Source organism: Peromyscus californicus, unplaced genomic scaffold, assembly GCF_007827085.1.
Source record: "Peromyscus californicus insignis strain IS unplaced genomic scaffold, ASM782708v3 Scaffold_12__1_contigs__length_115047231, whole genome shotgun sequence".
Classification (NCBI taxonomy): Eukaryota; Metazoa; Chordata; class Mammalia; order Rodentia; family Cricetidae; genus Peromyscus; species Peromyscus californicus.
The window spans coordinates 84,128,911-84,146,661 of NW_026294413.1; the positions used below are offsets into that span (position 1 = coordinate 84,128,911).

Below are 17,751 nucleotides of genomic sequence, written 5' to 3' on the forward strand. Positions count from 1 at the left end.
GAGAATCGTGGGGTTTGCTAGTGAGCCAGTCCAGAGAGTTTCCGGTTCAATGGAACAAGATGGAGAAAGACACCTGACACACTCACCACAGGAAAGAAGGGGGGGGGGAACAGAGTGGGAAGGGATGGGAAGATGGAGGGGGAGGAGGAGCAGGAGGAGGAGGAGCAGGGGGGAGGAGGAGGAAGCGCATTTTAAAACTTGGCTGGATGTCTACCTTCTCTTAGAAGATCAGAAGCCCTGGCAATGTGAGCACTTTCCCAGCTGGCCATTATGGGTTGGAACGGGGCTTGAAGATCCTCTGGCCCTTCAGCTGCTCACCTCCTGTTTCTGGCTATCCACATCTCCTCCGCATGGGCATTTTGCATTGTTAGCCCTAGGAGTGGCTGGGCTTCCAGGAGAGTTCTTGGCCACTAGCCAGCAGAGTCCCAGACCTTCGAAGCTGGCAGCAGGGGCAGAGAACCGAGTGTGATTCCCCTTGCTAGCCCCAGCTCTGAAGCCCACAGTAAGGAGACTCTCCCCAATTGCAGGGTGTTAGAGGAACAGCCAGCCAGGAAAGCCCTCTGTCATCCACGAAGTGCCTTCTTCATGTGATGTCATATGGTCCTGCTGATGGCTCTGAGGAGACTGTGAAGTATTCTTTGCATCCAGGAAAACGAGGTGCTATTTGGCTTGCACCCATCAGAGAGTGTCTCCCCTGATATGACTCAATTTGGCCTCTGTTCTGCAGAGGAGCCCTGGTTCACGGAGAAAGGTCAATGGCTAAAGCCGCCACAGGAGCTGCACGTGGAAAGCCAGGTGGATATCTTCTCTCCACAGCACCATCAGCCCGGCCACATCCTCACGCACTTAAGGGCTCTTGTCACCTAAGAGATGACATCCAACTCTGCCTTCTCTCATGGGACGTCTGAGAGGTCACTGCCTTTCACAACATCCAGAGTTGAGTGGATAAGATGGGGTGACAAAAAGGTTAGGCCTGGGCTCCATCCCAGCTCTCTTGCTTTCTTACTATGGCCTCGAGCAAGCAACTGCTCTTTGCACCTCAGCTCCCTCCTCTAGGTGGGCAGTACACTGCCTGCTTCGAGCGCTACTAGCTGAGCATTCATTGAGGAGATTCACTCAAAGAACTGACCAGGGGGCCTTGCCCAGAGCAGGTGCTCAGTCCACCCTGAGCTTCTTAGCCCTGCATCAGCTACTGCTTGTTCTACTGGCCCTGGCCTCGATTGGGTTTCACTTTTTACCAACCTGCTCTGTATCTGGAGCCACCCTTGTGCCTCCCTGTGCATGCTCTATATCTGGTCCTTCCAGCTAGACCTCGCTAATGTTTCTGCACTTGCTTCTCCCAGGAGGCTTGCATTTTGGTTCGGTTGGTGGCACCCTTGGCCTGCACAGTCGGCTGTCTTAGCAGGGTTCACCAGTTACAGGCTCTTTGCACTCAAACCTAGCCTCGCTTGTGTGTATTTGAAATACCAAACGTGACATGCAACACTCAATGTGCAAGCCCATTCCTGTGAGTTTTATGCTTGGTGGCCAGCGGGGCCCACTGTGCCTAGCACACTCACCTCTCTGTGCCCTGCTCACGCTGTACCCTAGGTCTGGATGGCCCTCCCCGCAACTTTAACTTGGCTTGTTTGTCCTGAGAAAGCCTATCCAGACCTCCCATGCTCCCTTCATATTCAACATGTCCCCTCTCACCCCAGTCTCAGAGTACCCTAGGCTTTGCTCTGGGTTGCACCAAAGCCTGTGGGCCACATGTCTTTGTTCACATACTGCCTTGCCCACTGCTTCCTGGCATGTTGTGGGCAGAGCCTGGTGCATGGCCCAAGTAGCTGGTTTGGGAATAAGACTGAGAGTTTCATTTCAAAGCTCGGAGTGCTCATGAGGCAAGTATGACATCTGCAGGAGGAGCTCCTGGGAGAGCGCAGGGTAGGGATGACGATCCGGAGGCATCAGCTGGCAGATGCTCAGGAAGGCTTGGGCGAGAACAAGATCATCCTGGGAAATCTTGAGGAGGAAAGGAAGAAAGTCGAGGAGGGACCTCGGAGGAAAAGCATTCATTTAAAGAGCAAGACTCAATGGCAGCCCGTTAGAAGATAAAATGGGAACGGAAAACATTTATAGCCACAGCGAAAAAGATGAAAAAACCTAGGAATAAACATAAGAAGCAACGTGCAAGATCTAAGCAGAGGAGGTATTAAAATGCTTCCAAGCAACAAGAAGCATTTGAATAATGTTCTTGGACATGAAAACGAACATCGTGAAATTGTCTGTTTTCCCTCAGATGATTCAGAATTTAATAAGAGTCTCGATAGAAACCAAGCCTTTGTTGTCAGTGTTTAGACAAACTGATTCTAGCGTTCCTATGGAAAAATAAATAAGTATCCAGACAGTTCTCCATGGACTCCTTATGTTGCTGCTTTGGCTGAGCAGAGCCTACTCCAAACTGCAAGGAGCATGCATGGCCACAGAGAGTGTGGTCCTCAGACGTGGAGAGAAATTTGCATACTGCCCACAGGATACAGGTAATGCTCCCCACCCCCCCGCCCCCCGCAACCACCCCGGGGTAGAGATCAGATATCTAGTGGAAATAGATTTGACTCCACTCATCTCAAGACTGTCCCTTGCTATCATAACCACTGCCTATACAGCCTCTTCATCTCTGCTGTGGCACCCGGGACTCACGTGACCACCACAAATGAGAAGCTCACGTAACCACCACACATGTTGCTACTCTGACCACTGCTGCTGATATGAATAATAAAGCATCCCCCATGTGTGCATTCCCACACTCCCCCTGTGCGTGTGTATATACGTGCAGAAGGCAAAGGGCAACTTCAGATGTCAGTCCTCCATGCTACCTTGTCTGAGACAGGCTCCCCTTTGCTGTTTTGCTGCTGTGAATGGCAGGCTTGCTGGTTTGCAAGTTCCTGGAGAGATTCCTATTTCTACCTCCCATCTCCCTGCAGTCTGGAATTACAAATGGGTGCTACCGTAGTACCCAGCTTTTATGTGGGTCCTGAGGATTCGAACTTAGGTCTTCGTATTTGCAAGGCAGGCCCTTTTACCCACGGAGCCACCTCCTCAGCCTTGATTAAAGCGCTGTCTCCTGTACCTTCTGCCAGAACCTAGGAAACAGGGCAAGTTGATCTGTTGTCTCCAAAAAGAGAAAAACCCACGAACTCGTCACAGTCCTTGACAGGGAGAGTAGCTAGGACATAGCTGGAATGGGGGCAGCCAGGAGGGGACTTAGCTACCTGTCAATATCAAACACAGCAACAAGGAAATGCTGGGAGGCCTAGCAGTGCAAATAAACCCAGAACTTACACATGGGAACTTAGCCTAAGGTAATACACCATTTCAAACTGAGTGTGAAAATGTTTTATTCAAGAAATGAAGTCAGGGAAACTGGAGAAGTAAAAAGTTGGAGTCACATCTTAAACTTCATACCAGGACAAATTCCATGTGAGACAAATACGTGAACGTAACAAAATGAAACCACAAGTGTAGCAGCTACACAGAAGGTGTGCTGAGCTCAGAATGAGACCAGCCTAGCAGCCCGAAGAGAAGGGGCCGATAGCCAACTCCTAACACTTACGGATGGCAGAACTCAACTGAGCATAGTTGTCCGAAGTTGTAATTTCATCATCAGAGAGGTAGAGGCAGGAGGACCCTCTCTGTGACCACCTCCGTCCCCGGCAAAAAGACAAAAATAAAATAACAACAATAACAACAAAAACCACCTAACAGAGCAGTGGAGAGATGAGCTGGCTATGACGGGGAAAGAGAATCTGCAGTTAGCCCAGAACACAGAGGCTTGCTGGAGGAGCCGGCCGAGGGAGGCCTCTCAAGGAGACGGAGCTACGGTGTGGGACCCTGTGAAGACACTGACATGTCAAATACTGATGTGTAGGGAGGGTCTATGGATGTGTTCATCGGCTCAACAGGACCCCTGGGAAGGGTAGGTGTGGTTCTGCTCAGTGTGGGAGTGGGGGAGAACTCGACTCACAGAAGAGAGTGGGGTGTACGAGGCTGGGGACCATCAACACTTACCAAAAAGAAGAGGAAGAAAGCGAAGGCTCTGGCCTGGAGAGATGACCCAGTAGTTAAGAGTGCTGGCTGCCACTCAGGAGGCAGAGGCAGGAACTGTTTCCTTCACCTGTTTGATTGGTTTTTCTTGGCTTTCTTTAAGGGATTTATTGATTTCTTCCAACTTTTTTGTTTGTCTTTTCCTCAATATCTTGAAGGAAATTTTTCATTTCCTCTTTAAGGGCCTCTATCATCTTCATATAGTTATTTTAAAGTTATTTTCTTCTGTTTCATCTGCATTGGGATGTTCAGGTCTAGCTGTTATAGAAACACTAGGTTCTGGTGGTGCCATATTGTTCTTTATGTTGTTGAATGTATTCTTACACTGCAGTTTACCCATCTGGGTTTGGGACAACTATAGGAACAGGTGTTGCTTCTTGTGATGTCTTTGTTGGATGGGTCTTTTGTTCCTTTATTGTCTTTTGGCCTGAATGGCCAAGGGTTCTGGTGATTGGCTGGTCCTCAGGTCCAGTAGGGTTGTCTCAGATGAGGTTTGTGGGGGTTGGGGTGCCCAAACGCAGCGTATTGTCCAGTTCTTCTGTCTGGTGTGGGCTTTCCTTGTGCCTATGGAGTCTGTTCTTCCAACTGGTGAAGGTGGTGCTTGTGTCTGTAGGGGCTGCTGTTCTTCCAGCTGGTGTGGGTTGTGCCTATAGGGTCTGCTGCTCTTCCGACTGAAGTATGTGGTGCTTGGGGCTGCTGATGTTGTGATGGATGATTAAGCCAAGGGGAGGATGATGGGGTCGGTGGGTTTGGGTGGCAGAGTGGGTCATAGAGGTTACAGATCCAGTGGGTGTCCGGGGTGGTGGTGTAGCCTGCCTGAAGGTCTCTCACCTGTTGGTCGGCTGCTGGGGACTGATCTCCTTTTCCACTTTTATCCATCCCCCAATCTCCCTTGCCCTCTCCTGCCCCATGCAGTCCTCACTTTCTGGAATAGAAGCCGTTTGTGCATACTGAATGATGACAAGTCAGTAAAGAAAAATCCATCAACTGTCTCAGGGAGAAACCACCTTAAAACACAAAGGGAGAGCATGACACATGACATTTGATGTGTCTGGAATTCTGACACAGCACAAGGGCTTGGTTCTTTTGTCTCTGTTCTGTGCTGTCTAGGCCTCTGTTGGGGTGGCCCCCAATGCAGGAGATGGCTCTGGTTGTAAGAGGTCTTAATAGTTCCCTGGGAATAAGATGGCTCCTTCATTTGCATGCCTGACATCTTGGCTGGGTGGCTGGGACAGCAGGGGACTGGTAAGCATCACCCCTCCACATGGCTAGCTTGGGCTTCCCAACAGCAGGATAGTTCCAGGCTGTGCATGACCAGGACAATCATTTTGACGATGGTGGTGAGGGGGCCAGTATTGTTTGATGGCACTGGGGGCATCATTGAAGTTCGGCTACCACAGGCCAAAGTAAGTGAGTTAGGGCTGGGGAGATGGCTCCATCTGATGGTGCTTGTTTTTCAAGTGAGGCTGCATTCAGTCACCAGCATCCAGGCCAAAGCACAGCATAGCACTGAATGACTATGATTGCTGCTCAGAGTGAGGCTGGAGGCTCCCTCAGCTCCCTGGTTAACTAACCTAGCTCCATGTTTAGGGAGTGGGTTCATTTCCAGAAGTAAAGGGGAGAACCGTTAAGGAAGTCACTGACGCTCTGGTTTCTACATACATGCACATGCATCTGTAAACCCACATATACACACACACGCACACACACACACACACACACACACACACACACACACACACACAAAAGAAAGAAAGGAAGAAAACAAGACTGTTTTAGTGAAAGCAAGGTTTAGAATCCAGAGCTTTGTCAGCTGGGGGACTAACTGGGCAGGAAAGGGCATCTGTCTCCTTGGGAGAGACTTAAGAGGAAAGAGTAGGGCCAGTTGAAGATAAATAGGTCTTGGGGAAAAGTGTCTGATGCTCTGGTTTTCAGGTGATAAGAGAAATAAGGTCTTCTGCTTCCATGAGGGATCATGGGGGCCCATAGAAAGCGATATTTGAAACTAAAAAGGGAGAGAAAGAGAAAAAAAGAAAAAGAAAAGCCAACCAAACAAACGACCAAAAAAACAAACAAACAAACAAAAACTAGGGTAGAGATAAGTGATCTGCACATTTTCACAGATAGCCACAATGGAATCTCTGGTGTGGAGTTGCAACAAGTCAGAAAATGGGGACTGGGGATGTAGCTATGTTGGTAGAGAGCTTACCTAGTGTCTTAGTTACCGATTGTTGTGATGAAACACCATGACCAAAGCAAGTTGGAGGGGGGTTGTTTACTTGGCTTACACTTCCCCATCACAGTTCATTGTCAAAGGAAGTCAGGACAGGAACTCAAACAAGACAGGAACCTGGAGGCAGGAGCTGATGCAGAGGCCATGGAAGGGTGCTGCTTACTGGCTTGCTCCCTATGGCTTGCTCAGCCTGCTTTCTTATAGAACATAGGACCATCAGCCCAGGCATGGCCCCACCCACAACAGCTCGGCCCTCCAACATCAATAACCAATTAAGAAAAAAATGCCCTATAGGCTTGCCTAAAGTCTGAGCTTATTGAGACACTTTTCTTTTTTTTTTCTTTCTTTTTTTTTTTCTTTTTAGTTTTTCGAGACAGGATTTCTCTGTGTAGCTTTGCGCCTTTCCTGGAACTCACTTGGTAGCCCAGGCTGGCCTCGAACTCACAGAGATCCGCCGGCCTCTGCCTCCCGAGTGCTGGGATTAAAGGCGTGCACCACCACCGCCCGGCTGAGACATTTTTCTTAATTGAGGCTCCCTCCTTGCAAATGACTTCAGGTTGGGTCAGGTTAACATAGTACTATCCAGCACACCTAGTACACACAAAGCCCTGGATTGGATGCCATGTGTTGATGGAGCTGGTTTTACCATGGAAGATGGATACTAAAGAGGCTGTGTGTCTAATGGTGAAGTGTGTGAACACTCTAGCTTTGAATACTGGTTTCATCATGTGCTTCTTAAAGGATTTGGGTACATTGTTCAAATTCTGCACTTCTTATTTTCCTATTTCTAACCAGTATGCTAATAGCAATATCTTTGGTAAGGATTGAATGAGCTAATGACTTCTGAAAACTATCTGGTTCACAGTAAGTGCTGAAATTATTTGTGGCTATCTCTGTATAACTGATTACATGTTTTCTGTCATGAACTTCACAGATCCCGGGCAACTTCTAGGTCTGGATAGCAGACATTAGGGTCTGGGGACACAGAGAGGAGGCTGGTGTGTACCCCAGCTTTCACAGAGTTCCTAGGCTGCAGGTCAGATAGACGCCACTAGGACAGCATCTAAAAATCACCAACCCTGATCCTGGAGTGTGAGCGGGCTAGGGGAGAGTGTTGCCAGTTATCAGCATGAAGGAACCTGACTGCGGGCATGTCAGACACCCACTGTTGTTAGGGAATGGGGTGAGAAGTGTTGAGGGGGTTGTTCAGAATAGTCTCAGGAGGACCTTGATTGACAGGCTGAAGATCTGGGAGGTTACTTATGGGTGGCAAAGAGTCAATAAGTGTGTATATCAAGAGAGGGCCTGGCCGGGCAGTGATGGCGCATGCCTTTAATCCCAGCACCTCGGAGGCAGAGGCAGACAGAACTCTGAGTTCATAGCCAGCCTGGTCTACAGAGAAAGTTCCAGGACAGTCAGGGCTACAGAGAAACCCTGTCTCATAAAAACCAAAACAAAACAACCAAAGAAAAATAACAACAAAAAGAGAGAGAGCCATGGCAGGAACATGGCTAGAAAGCCCCCTCTGGAAGCGCTGGGACCCACTGGATGGAGAGGCGCAGGACTGAAACACTTGGAAGCTCAAGCTAAAGGATGGAGGTGTCCCGGGGATGGCACCGACGCAAGTGCTTGGTGCAGATGAAGAGCCATGTTAGATGGAGCACCATGAGCAATCCCATAAAGGGGAGACGGGGGTGTGGGCCTGAAGATGTGTCTAGGAGGACTCTGGTACCCAGGGGTAACTGAGGTCATAGGAGTGATGAAGTTAGACAGAGAGAAGCAGAAGCAAGTCAGGCCTGGGAAAAGAATGCTAAAGGTTGAATCTGTCCCTTCTAAAAGTATGTTGGACACTTAATTCCCAGAGCCATATGTTAATGCATTCAGAGGAGGGTCATATGGAAGACTGTTGGGATCAGATGAGGGTCAGGAAGGTGGGGCCCCCTGACAGTATTAGTGGCTTTTTAAGAAGAGGAAGGACGACTTGTACTGGCATCACTCTATGCTGCCCTCTGCCACGTTTGGATGCCGTAGGAAGTTCATTACCAGAACCTCGTACCAAACTCTTCACCTTCCTTGCCTCCAGAACCATGAGCTCAATAGATTCTATCACTTATTAATTACTCAGTGTGTCTTTTTACAACTTGGCACAGATAGAGTCATTTAGGAAGAGGGAGTCTCAATTGAGCAAATGCATCCATAAGATTTGCCTGTAGACAAGCCTGTACTGCCTTTTTCTTGGTTGATAATGGATGTAGTAGGGCCCAGCCCACAGTGGGCAAGGTGGTCCTAAATGGCATAAGAAGGCCAACGAAGCAAAACAGGATGAGTAAGCCAGTAAACACAGTTCCTCTATGGTCGCTGCTTGGGTTCCTGCCTTGAGTTCCTACCCTGACTTCTCTCAGTGATAGAGTGTAGCCTAAGAGTTGTAAGCAGGCCGGGCGGTGGTGGCACATGCCTTTAATCCCAGCACTTGGGAGGCAAAAGCAGGCGGATCTCTGTGAGTTCAAGGTCAGCCTGGTCTCCAAAGTGAGTTCCAGGAAAGGCGCAAAGCTACACAGAGAAACCCTGTCTCGAAAAAAAAAAAAGAGTTGTAAGCAGAAATCAACCCTTTCTTCCTCAAGTTTCTTTTGGCCATGGTATTTTATCACAGCAATAAACCTTAACTAAGATATCTAGCTTTAGATATTTTGTCATATCGACAGAGAAAGCTCAAACAGCCTTCTTCCTAGACAGAGGTCTGCAAAGCATCCATGGTCGACATTTCTCATATATTTACATTCTCAGACAACTGATTTCCTTCCTAGGGAAGGCTCGCTTTTTATCAGTTTCTGTCTGCTTGTCTTGAGTCTGGGCTGATGTGTTGATGCCTCAGCGTAATGTAACCGATGAGGGTTCCAAGTCTTTCACTGCAACCTTGTCATCCCCAGGCTTTGGCAGTGCCCTGGGACAGTTTTCTTATCTCTACAACACTGTGCCAAGTTGACATAAAAATTTATTATCTACTTCCACTCCACATTTGGTGCTTTTTCCGTTTCATTTCTGCTAATGTGACAAATACCCTGACGGAAAGTGGCGTAGAGGAGGCAAGGGTTTATTTGGCTTACAGTTCTAGGTTACAGTCCATGATTTAGGGGAACTCAAGCTCGTCATATCACATCCACAGCCAAAATCAGAGAGACAATAAATGCATCTCTGCATGCTTGCTGCTTGTGCTTGACTAGCTTTCTTCATTCTTATGCATTCCAGCATCCAGCCTAGGGAATGGTGCCACCCATATTCAGAATGAATCTTCCTATCTCCAATAACAATCAACCTCCCAAACCAGACATGTCTGTAGATCAATCTGATCTATATCATTCCTGATTGAGATTCTCTTTCCAGGTGACTCTAGGCTGTGCCAAGTTGATATTTAAAGTAACGATCACAGTACTACAGACAGAAGGGCAGAATCAGTTGAGTGGCGGCTGAGGAAGCTATACCAGCCAGCCCCATTTCTTAGGTCTCATCTAAACCCTCCTGTATCTTTGAAGGTCTGGACCTCCAGCTATTCTTTTATTACTAGATTCTGGGTCAATTTAGTGATAGAGAAAGTGAATAGGTCTTGAAGCAGTGGACAGAGCCAGGTATTCTACCTCTTTGGTGGTTCACTCCACAAACTCTTCTGGCCTCCATAAGGATCAATTAGAGCTGGAGCTGGTAGACAGGGTTGAGGATGAAATGGACCAGTAGTGCCTGAATCACCATGCCAAAGAGATCCAGTGATAATGGAGTATAGTGGATGGAGTGACAGGAAGCAGAAAGTCCCTCTACCCTCTATGCTAAGTGTCTTCAGAAAAGTGGCTAGGACATAGTGGGGTCTTGGGCCTGGCTACTAGTTGTTGGGTTGAATTTACTGGTCTTGCTCACCCTAATGTTCTGTAAATCCTGTATCTAGGGTGTTCTGAAAGAAACCACCCCCGCAACTTAGTTGTTAAATGTGGTATCAGCACACTGGATCAGAGCCTGGGCTGGGCTCACCAGGTGGCTTCCCTGGTCCTGATAGAGTTATGCTCATACATCTGAATCTGTTGTAAGGTGGCCTAGCTGCTGATTGGTTGGATGGTCTCTCATTTTATAGCAGCAACTGAGCTTAGCCATGTGTACATGCTGCTGTGCAGGGTTCCAGGAGGGCCAGTGGGAAGATGTCAGGTCTTAGAAGTAGTATGGCATCTGTCATGCTTTCTTGAACAAACTAAGTCACGTGGCCTGTCTCTATCTAAATTCATATCACATTAAATGCAGAAAAGAGGGAAATCATGGCCAGTGCTACAATTGACCCACTTCTTATGTAAACCCCTCTCCTGCTTGAAAGACCTAAGTAGTTCCTGTTTTCCTGACAGGTACAGTATCAAGCTGCATCTAGAAGGCGATGATCAGAGAAAGGAGGCAGGCCACAACCCTCTTCCTTCATCTGTGGTTTTGCTTTCCAGCTTCAGTTACCTGTGGTTAACCACGTTCTGGAATTTTTAGATGGAAAATTCCAGGCATAAATGTTTCAGATTGTGTGCTATTCTGAGTAGCATGAAGCAATCTTGCCACTGTGCTCTGTTCTGTCAGGAATGTGATTGGTTCCTTTGTCCAGTGTATCCACACTGTATACACTCCCCTCCCACTAGTCACAGCCATCTCGGTTATCAGTCAACTGTGGCAGTATTGAAGAGCTTGTGTTCAAGAGCAGTACAGTAAGATGTCTTTGAAGACGGGGAAGAGCACATTCGTGCAACTTTGTTACGTAATGTTAAACTGTTGTGTTTTGTTATTAGTTAATATTGTTAATCTATCCTTTGCTGTGCCTCACCTTGCAGAGTCCCTTGCTTTTCTCTGGAAAATGGATGAAGCGAGACTCACTGTGAACAAAGCAGTGGTTGTAAAAGAAGTTTGAACGAGTTCATGGCCATGGCCTGTGTTTGTGCAAAACCTCCCACCCAGGGGGCTGATGGAGCAGGGCCAAGGGGCAGGGATCTCCTGGTGGGAAAGAAACTGGAGAGATGTTTGTCAGTGTTTCTCTATCCACCCAAGTTCCCTGGAACATTTGGGGACGTAAAAGTCAAGAATGGATTGCCAGCCAAACCTTCCATTTGAGGCCTCTGTGTTGGACTCGACCCAGAGCTTGGGAAAGGCCTAGAATCGCTAGAGCCAAGACAAACTGGAGGGCTGGCATTTCCTTTCCACTCCTCCCATCTGCCCTCTTGGCTCTGGGTGTGGTGAGGCCCTGCTGGTCCTGGCTCACATCTTCCCCAGGCCTCATGGGCACGGCCGATTGCTTGGGGGACCACTCCCCAGCTTCTTGTTACACCCCAAGCCCAGCTGGATGTGAGTCACAGGGATAATGAGCTTGTAAATAAATTCCTACTGCCTCAGCTCATGAAGCTGGAGGTTAGGCTGGGGATGCGGCCAGGGCAGGCAGAGGGAGCCAGGCCCAGAGATGCAAATGTCCTCTCTCCTCTCCCCAGGGCACACATGCTGAGGGTGATGAAAGCCTAAGAGATCCCGAGACTCCTCCATTGGCATGTCACACAGGGCAGAGAGCCTGGATCCACACTTCCATAGCCTGCTCTGTTTTCCGAGTCCAGCCCTGGGGGAGGTTGATGTCTGGTATCCAGGCTCTGCGTATGCAGAAGGGTGTAACCAGGCAAGGCTGGGCAGGAGCTTCTGAGAGCCAGGGAATGGCTTCAGGATTGCTGGGCTCTGCCACTAGGCTACAAGGGAAAGAGAGTGTGCTCCCATTGATGGGAATACACTACAGGCTCGGGAGCGCCCAGCACACACAAAAGGCAGAAGCATGAGCTAGGGGCCAGGGGCTGATTAGATATCTTTTGAGACCCTGTCACAGGGCCCTTTGTCTCTGAACTGTGTGGAAGGCAACCATTCGCCTTGGTGTCTGGCTCGGTTTGTTTGCCCTTAGGTCCTTCCAGCAGCTTTTCATCATGCTTGGAATAAAATCACAGAAGGGTTTCCCGCACCAGCAACAACACCAGTGCCATTTCACACCATCCTCCCCGGTATTCACTGTGCTCCGTGCCACCTGCCTTTCGCTCCGATCCTCAAACCCTTTGCAACAGGATTAACTGAGCTGAGCTGCAGTAATGTGCGAGCCCTTGGTCTCAGTGGCCGGTGTCTTTCTGTCTGTCGTTTTTTTTTTCCTTCATGCACCACGTGATGTGGGTTAGCAGGCTGTCTGCTGTCTGGTGGCCCAGAGATTCAGGCTCCCTCATAGATCTGCTTGCTTCCTTTTGTTCGTTTCCTCTTTATCAGCTGACGTTACTTAACTGTTCCGTTCTCTACCCCTTGACCCATGTTCTTTCCATTTACGATACTGCTTTCTCAAAATGCGGCTTCCAGGGGCTGGACAGATGACTCGGTGATTCATTTTCAGAGGACCCAGGTTCAGTTCTCAGAATCCACATGTGGAGGCTTACAACCATTTGTAAGTTTAGTTTCAGGGACTCTGACACCCTTTGGCCTCCGCAGGCACCAAGCATGCATATGGTGGGACATACATACGTGGAGGCAAAACACTCATACATAGAAAATAAAAAAAAATAACAGAAAGAAAACAAACTTTTGAAATACGGTTTCCAAAGTGTCCCAATGTATCCGAGGTGGTGACTGTATTAGGTTCAGAACTGGCACTTGCCGCTGCGTTCACAGTCTATTGAGGAAAACTCGTGACAGAACTCACACACAAAGGCAAAAGGACCAAGCAGCAGAATGGGGAGCATGGGGTTTGGGGGATCTAGTCACCTTTGTTGTGTCTTCCTGCATCTGTCAGGGAGCTGAGTGACAAGGAATGTAATGTACCAAAATAACATTATGGAGGTTAGTGAATGTTCTGGAGGGCATAAAAAGACCCCTAAAAAATCAAGTTTCAGGGCTATCCAGCTAGAGACGTGGCCAAGTCACTCTGGAGAGTACCCCTGTCATTGCTAATGAACAATGCCATGGAGTCAATCCCTGTAGGCAATATCAGCTCTAGACTTGGAATCCTCCAGGAGCCATAGCAACAGCTGCCCTCTACAGACTTGACTTGGCCAGTGCACTAGGCAGGGCCCCTCTGTCTACCTGCGGCCTCCAGAGTCTCTGCTTCTTTGTCCTTTCCTCCTGTTCCGTCTGGAGTCAATGCGTCTGATGGAGAAGCCGAGCTACTAGGGAGGTCTACACACCAGCTAGCGTCTATTCTTTTGCCTTAAGGAAAGAAGGAGGACCTAACTCATAAAGGGAACCCTAACCAGGAGAAATCAATATTCACAGCACAGTGATGATCTTGGCACTTGTTGCTCCCACTGGCTACAGATGTATCTCCAGATGTCCCCAAAGCTGATTGCTTCTCAGCTCCAGTGCCAGCCAGCTCTGAGGCTAAAATCTCCTTAGCTTGCTTTGATTCTTTAGTGTTTAGCCTTGCCTCATCCATTCATTTGGTTACTGTCTCAGTCACTGTTTTATTGCTGTGAAGAGACACCATAACCAAGGCAACTCTTACGAAAGAAAGCATTTAAGTGGGGGCTAGCTTACCATTTCAGAGGCTTAGTCCAGTATCATTGTGACAGAGAGCATGGCGACATGCCTGCTACTGGAACAGTAGCTGAGACCTCCATCCTGTTCCTGAGGCTGAGAGACTCTGAGGCTCTGAGCTATGCACAGGCTTTTGAAACCTCAAAGTTCACCCTCAGTGATACACTTCCTCCCACAATCCTAATCCTTTTAATCCTTTCAAATAGTGCCACTCCCTGGTGACCAAACATTCAAATATATGGGAGCCATTCTTATTCAAACAACCCATAGTTACCCATTTCGTTTATGTCTACCCTGTAAGTAGCACAAAGCACAGGTCACAATGTCAGATAGTTCAACTCCTGGCCCTGCCATGCACTCACTGTATGACCTTGGGCAGTTTCCTTGACTCTATGGTGTCTCCTGTTCTGACTTTCACCAGCGGTGTGTGCACACATGTCTGGGGCCCTAGGGCTGGGTTGATGTGTCTGTCTGAGGCATATAGCTCTCTGCCTTTATGGTCTAATGAACTCACAGCCCATTAGGGGCAAATATCTCTTTCTTCCTCCCCAGCTTCCCCCAGCCTGTGAGAAGTAACACAATAGGCTTCAGAGCTTCATGAGAAACAGGATAGAATGTGCATGCTTCCAATCTTCTTCCTCGCAGATGCCCTTAACACTGGGCTGTGTGTTTTGGGGTGCACAGGCTGTTTCTCTAGTGACTGAGATTATAGCATCTCCTTCTTTAGGAAGGGTATCCTGATGCAAAATCTGGGAAGTTCTTCCTCAATTTACACAGTCCCTGGCTGTGATTATATTCCAGAAAGAAGGCACACAGGCAGAGTGTGACCTCGGTGACAGGGAGAAGGCAATGAAACCCCCAAAGACTCGTCATATCACTTAGAGAGGTCAAGACAAGGGCAGATAGCAAGAACAAAGGTGCCACGGTGGGGAAGCAGGCATCTCTGGGCTCCAGACACATGCGTGGGACAAATAGCACCCCTCCCTCCACCTGCCTGGAGGTGTAATCCCACAAAGAGAGGGGCTGTGGACCCTTGGGAAAGCTGTAAGGTCATGTGCAGGTGGCCATCTGGGAATTAGGAGGAGGTGTGTTTTCTTTGGCCTTGTAGGCTTGGCTTCCTGTCCTGAGTGACAGGAAGCTGGAGGTTTGAAAGCTTTGATGGGGAAAACACAACAGAGGTGTGTTAGTTAGCATCTTGTTGCTGTGACAAAATGCCTAGCCAAGGGGACTCGAGAGATGGCTCAGTGGTTAAGAGCACTGACTCTTCTTCCGGAGGACCCTCGTTCAATTCCCAGCACCCACATGGCAGCTCACAACTGTCTATAATTGCAGTTCCAGGGGACCCAACACCCATGGCAAAACACCAATGCACATAAAATCAAAATAAATAAACTTTCAAAAAGCGCCTGGCAAAAACAATGAAGGAGCAGGAAGGCTTTACTGAGAGTGGTAGAGCAGAGCCGTGCAGCTCACAGCCCCCAGGAAGAAGAGTGGAACCGCTGTGAGACAAGGCCGAAGATCTCCCCAGGACACACCTTCACCGACCTACTTCCTCCAACAAGACGCCACCTTCCATGGTTCTAATACCTCCCAATAACCCATCCAAATTTGGAATCCATCCACAGATCAAACCATCATGAGACCAGATCCTTCACGATCTGAATGTCTTTAGAAACACCCTCTCAGGCACACTCCAAGGAGTGTGTGCTTTACTAAGCTCTAAGCACTTCTCAGTCTGAACAAGGTGATGTGCAAGGTGAGCCATTGGGAGAGGAGACTGTCTCTTGGTTTGAGGCTCTGGGAGTCAGATGGGAGACAAGGCTGGCAGTGAATGGAGGGCTACAATAGCCCCACATAAACCTGAGGCACAGTTTGGGGCTGGAACCACAGTTCCAGGGGCTCAGGGAAGCCCAGAAAGAAAGCTGCTCTGATACTGGGCAAAAGGGTCTGAGGGAATCACAAAGTCTCGGGCAAGTTTGAGAAGGATATACCTGAGCTTCATAATGCTCTGCACACACCCTCTGTGCAGAGCTTGCTGCCTCCCTGTGGCAGCACCTTTGGACCTTGGCAGTGCCTTCGTGCTTTAGAAGAAGATGGAGGTAGATAGGTCAGAAGCAGGAATGAACTACCTTTGTACGTATCTGTGCTGCCTAGTTTTATGTCAACTTGATACAAGCTGAAGTCATCTGAGAGACGGGAGCCTCAATTAAGAAAATGCCTCCAATAACAGCTGGCCGTAAGCCATTTTCTTAATTAGTGACTGATGGGGGATTGTGTGCGGTGCCATCCCTGGACTGGAGGTCCTGGCTTCTATAAGAAAGTGGCTGAGCAAGCCATTAGAAGCAATCCAGTAAGCAGCACTCCTCCATGGCCTCTGCATCAGCTCCTGTCTCCAGGTTCCTGCCCTGTTTGAGTTCCTGCCCTGACTTCCTTCAATGATGAAAAGCAATATGGAAGAGTAAGCCAAATAAACCCTTTCCTCCCCAAGTTGTTTTGGTCATAGTGTTTCATAACAACAACAGAAACCCCAACCAAGCCAGTATAGAAAATGTTTTCGCCTTGTGAGTCTTGGTATCTCTCTTGTACTCTTCAGTGGCTTCTTGTAGATGGAAGGTGAGTGGCCTGATTGGGTTCCAATCAAACCAGGTTTGGAGCTTGAACTATGAGTATCAGAAGTCAGGAAACACTCTTCCTGCCTCCATCCTTAACTCAAAGGCTGCACAAAACAAGCTGGGTATATCTGGCCAGCTGGTGGTGATTTACGGAGCTTTAGAAACAGTGATTCTCAACCTGTGGGTAGTGACCCCTTTGGGAGTCACGTATCAGATATCCTGCATATCAGATATTTACATTATGGTTCATAACAGTAGAAAAATTACAGTTATGGAGTAGCAGTGAAATAATTTTATGGTTAGGTTCACCACAACATGAGGAAAAAAAAGTGTTTTTTTTAAAGTGTCACAGTGTTAGGAAGGTTGAGAACCCCTGGATTAGAGCATCTCAAGGTTGGCTTGTCTTGAATTTCCTGCATCCACAAACACTGATGATTTCAGAGGTGAGTGTTTGGGGAGCTAGAGAGAGAGAGAGAGAGAGAGAGAGAGAGAGAGAGAGAGAGAGGGAGGGAGAGGGAGGGAGAGGGAGAGAGAGAGGGAGAGGGAGAGGGAGAGGGAGAGGGAGAGGGAGAGGGAGAGGGAGAGGGAGAGGGAGAGGGAGAGGGAGAGAACCAGTCATCAGCATCTGAGCCTCTCTGAAGTCGTAGCTCACCTGGATGATTGTTGGCTGTCTGAGGTTGAGATGGTAAAACCCAAGGTTATAACCTGTGACATGCGAGTGATGGGCCCTTGGGTATAGACTTGACTCCTCTCCAGTCTGGTGATACAATAGGCAGCTGGCATCCAAGCTTCTCCCACCTGGCAGGATCCTCGCTTCTCTCGAGCTACTTGGACCACTGGACTTCGCTCACATTTCCCAAGGACAACGGTAGTGCTCAGCTTCTACATCACTCCTGTACCACAGCCCCTTCTCTCCACCCTTAGCCCTGGGGAAGCCTCCCTGAGCTGCTGAGACATAGGACTCATCAGCTTCTTACAGGACCCAGTTCCCAAGTTCAGATACATCTGGATGAAACCCAGAATCAGCCAGTTCAAAGATGAGTTTTTCCAGGGAGACAAGGGCTGTTTTACTAACACATTGAGGAAATGTGAGGGGTAAAAGCCTTTCAGAAGTAGGTGCAGGATCCAGCTCTTCGCTAACTGTATGATTTTGGATAAGCCACTCACTGCATGTGTCACTACCAGTAATATCACAGTAGATTAGAACTGGAAGCCTGGCCTTCAGTCAACAAGGATGAGGAGAATCCTGCCTCATCCATCTCCCAGCTGCAA

At 48.5% G+C, this 17,751-nt stretch overlaps 1 long non-coding RNA gene across 1 annotated transcript in view; it reads left to right on the top strand.

Moving 5' to 3' along the window:
- The first annotated feature begins 231 nt into the window (after nt 1-231).
- The window catches only part of LOC128107574 (uncharacterized), a 103,868-nt gene continuing 86,348 nt past the window's right edge, over nt 232-17,751 (top strand). The window contains exon 1 of the long non-coding RNA XR_008217133.1: nt 232-3,955. This is a non-coding gene — a long non-coding RNA (uncharacterized LOC128107574). The remainder of the gene's footprint in view (nt 3,956-17,751) is intronic.